General features: G+C 43.0%; 1 long non-coding RNA gene across 1 annotated transcript; it reads left to right on the top strand.

Annotated features, from left to right (window-relative positions):
- Positions 1-266: 266 nt before the first annotated feature.
- Positions 267-3,692, top strand: LOC144104916 (uncharacterized). Its single transcript, XR_013308656.1, has 3 exons — positions 267-422; positions 1,173-1,218; positions 3,461-3,692. It is a non-coding gene; the product is annotated as an uncharacterized LOC144104916 (long non-coding RNA).
- The last annotated feature ends 401 nt before the right edge of the window (positions 3,693-4,093 follow it).

Raw genomic sequence — 4,093 nt, 5'->3', positions numbered from 1 at the left:
TTCCTTCAACATGAAACGCTCGAACAATAAAATGCAGAAAAAAATATATTCTTACTTCAAATATTTCGTGTCATTTTCTGGCTCATTCATTTCTGATGACGCATTTCTGTTACCTTCTTTCATTTTGCTAGGCAAGATGAACAATGTGGCAAGACATCCCTAGCAGTTAACCTAAGCGGGTGCCTCCCGTTATGAAACTGCTTCGGTTTTGGCCACCATTAAAATTAATTTCAAATTAAAAGTCCAAATACGGTTCGCTTCTCCTCAGTTATGTATAAAAGCCAGAACACCCTCAGCAGTTGATAGAACTTCGTCTCTTTTCGAATCGACGTTCCTGCTCTGAGAAGGAAGGCGCAACCGATCGAGATGAGGGCGACGGTGGTTTGCTTCCTCCTTGTCACGGTCTTCGTGATCATGTCCGAGTAGGTGAAAAGTATTGATGTTTAGCTTTGTTCGCGTGACAAGAACTAGCATAATGTCATGAAATCCTGTTAGGATTATAGGTGCGATTTTATTACGCACACACACATAGCTTAGAAGCTTCCGGGCCGAAGGGGGCAATTTGTAGCATTCATACCAGTGTTAAAAGCCAGAGGGTTGTTAAAGGCTAGGGTAAAGATTCCCAGCTCGACAAGAACTTGAATGTCCTATTGTAAAGCTGGAAAGGAAACCCTGCGGCTTGAAGACTTTTTAATGAAGGTTGTACTACTTTGTACCTAAAGAAAGAAAAATAATATTAACTGTGTACGAATACGCAAATTCGGGCTCTGTTGTATAGTCCTGGAGCAAAAATTACCAGCAGATATATGATTTTTAACTCTTCATATGGCAGACAAAAAAGGCATCTCATCGTTTGAATAAATAAAGCCTCTATATAAACGTAATTCCATGTTCCTCGACTCTAGCCTATGTTCAGACAGAGCTCTTAATCACTATGCGCAAAAATCAGTTGAGTACTCGAATGGGCTGTGTTGAAAACGGATCCAAAATTCCGCGATGTCCGGTGTTTTGTTGTAGCTTGGAAACCAGCTTAGAAAGAAACTCGTACTGAATTTTTGCATTCCCCAAATTCAATTATTGCTGAGACTTTCTTACGAAGTACCTGCATGAAGTCATAATGAGCGCTGCCTTTTTGTGGCGTTGTTCCTTATTCCATTCTGTGACAATTTCAGAGCTCTTCCCGCTAGTTACGGCGCATCCGGGAGTTGCAGCGGCAGCGTAAATATCACCTTTCTTTTTCTGTTTCGACACTAATGCACAACCCAGAATAGAAGCATCTGTTATTCCAGCACTTATTTCCGCACTTGTGTTCACTTCCATTTCAGATATTTCTTCTATAATCATCTAGGATTTCTCTTCGCTAAAGAGCCTCCCATTATTAACGTCCTTGCCTTCATATTGCCTTATATATAACCCAAACATGCATGCAGTGTATATTCTGTAGTGTAGTATGCCTGACAGTTGAGCCAAACATTTCGAGTACAGGTAATGTAACGCCAGGGGTTTAAGATTCCCTTTGCAGCATCGCCTGTCTCGTTCCCTGCAGTGGTATGCGAAACATTTTGCACACAAATGCACAAAAACAGCGAACTGGTACGAAACGTTTTCAACCAAGAATTCGTGATGTTAGCAAACGTTTTTGAACATGAAGTCACTATCCCATTAAACTTTTATAGCCAATGTCGAAAGAATTTCAAACCATTTTAATGGTTATAGGCATGGGCTAGAGGATACGGATAATACATAGATATGACTGTGGAACACAGCACGACATTCCGCGTGCTGAAAATTAGTCTTAAGTTAGCTGACACATCGCGCCATAGCAAAAAGTAGCGAACAGCTCGGTTTAATTGTGACATTACCAGGTTTCCATGCTTCCACCATGCCATGTGTACCGAAGGTCCCACTTTGAACTTCGCGTGAAAATTTCTTTTTAGAAAAAATGGACTTCGCATTAAGTAATGAATTCCCGTGATTTTAACATTATTTCCCTATTGCGGAAATCCGGTAATGACCTATGAGAATATTTTTGAGTTTCATGCCCAAATGCTCAACTGCTATTGGAAATAGCACGCCGAAAAGAACAAAGAGTCCTCGTATAGAGAAATATTGGTGCTCTTGTGTACACTAAACCATATTAAACTTGGTAAACGAGGATACTATGACTGAAAATGCCGGGCTTGAAACATTACCTTTCTGCTCTCTACCGCAACACAAAAATTGCTTTCTTGGTAGCTGAGTACCTAAAAGAGGGAGAAGAAACTCAACTTGTTTTAACGTCCACTGCACAGCTGCCACTCAAAGTATCAAAATTTTGGCTATCTCCTCAGTAATGTCTCTACATTAACTAGTGGTTCCAGATGTTTAGTCTCCGTCTTGTTGAAACCAAAATATGTCCCTCATTCTCCAGCTACTGAACTCTAGTGCTGCCGTAGCGCGCCTTTGCCGTAAAAATGCTTGAGATGGCCATAAAAAAACATACTTTTTCACGTAATATGACGCACCCATGGCAATGCCGGGTGGTGTAGCCAACACCTGTCGCTGTCACTTCTTTACTCCAAAGTAGTCTGTATAAGAGCGTATTCGTGGCTTCAAATGAGCCGTCCGATAGATATTTTAAGTTAAGTTAAAAGAATTACTTCCTTTTTAAATTTCACGAGCCACTTGCAAGCATAATCACACAAGCCACTTGCAAGTATAATCTGCTGAATTCATCAACTGTACCCGCCCGTTTCCGCCGAGCTTGCTAGAAGTTCCCAAAATGGCGCATTCCTCGAGACAGCAAGCACACACGAAGTTTATTGCAAGAAACAGCCAAAGCCTTTTAAGAGTTCAATTGTGCGCCTATATAAGTGTGTGGTGTCTCATCTGGTTATGTCCGTCGTACAAACGGTGTATGGTTTGATATACTCTTGGCCAGATTTTGTGCTCTAGAGCCATTGTCAAGCGAAAGGTTGATGTGGAGGAGGAGCGCGCCGGAGAGATGGTAATAAAGTTTCCTGGTGCCGCGCTTGAGGTGAGCGGACTGCGGTGAAAGAGGCGAGGCAGTGCGACCACTGCGTGCGTCAGCGCTTTGCTTTGTGTACCAACGAATATGCACGCAGGCCTCTATGTTATACCCACCGATTTAAATGGTAGCCGCGAAAGAGCTTCCATAGGCGCGTCTAAATACGTTAGCGTGCACTGCACGCTCTGAGCGATGTAGATGTGACAGACGACAGCCGCCAAACCTTGGATGTAAGGAACTGTTTTACGCAACCTAGAGAGCACCCCGCGCAGCGCGTTAGAGGTGTTTGTGCCATGCTTTGGCGGAATTTAACATATTAATCGCACATAACAGAAACGTTGCGAAATTTTGACTTTTCGATTTTGTGCATATAAATATTTTTCGCAAGAACAAAATTGCCTATTCTGCACAATATTGGAGTAATCCTCGCTGCATTCCGATCACTTCTTGCAGTGTTGGGGAAAAAGCATCGGTGATTCATGCGGAAGAAAGTGCACCTGCCAACAGGACCCACGGGACGCCTCCAGACGTGACAAAATGGCGCGTATCCTGTTATGCACCAGCCGTTCTTCCCCACACACACCTTCTAGGGGTCCCAGGCTGCGTACACAGTAAGCGTATACGACACGCACCCGATGGTTCCTTGTTGTTACGCTTCAGTTCAATAAAACCGGGTCAAACAACAGTGTGTCTCTCTTTGCTTTATTTGAATTTTGCACAAACTAGAATAGTTTTACCACTTGAGAGACGCAAACTGAACAATATAACAAATCCGGATAATCGTGTTCCATATAATACAAATGCATCTACAAGCTCCTGGCAGATTTGACCGCGTACCCACGGCTATTAAATATATTTCTAATATTGCCGGTTGGTTCCCTGTTGCAAGGTTCGATGTGTTGCCAATTTTCTTTTGCGTATTTTATTGTGCGACTGCCCGCGAGTTGAGCTGAAACCGAGACCATAAGTTTCGCTTTACGGCGATGCGCTGCATTTCTTGTAACATGTTTAGTTATCGAAGCGAACATCGTAGGAGCTGGGCCACCGGATGGGCCGCTGAACGTGACAACGTTGTAAGATGCTCTT

The sequence above is a fragment of the Amblyomma americanum genome, chromosome 9 (genome assembly GCF_052857255.1).
Source record: "Amblyomma americanum isolate KBUSLIRL-KWMA chromosome 9, ASM5285725v1, whole genome shotgun sequence".
Lineage (NCBI taxonomy): Eukaryota > Metazoa > Arthropoda > Arachnida > Ixodida > Ixodidae > Amblyomma > Amblyomma americanum.
The sequence above is the reverse complement of the archived record's forward strand: the minus strand, read 5'-3'. Positions and strand labels throughout refer to the sequence as shown.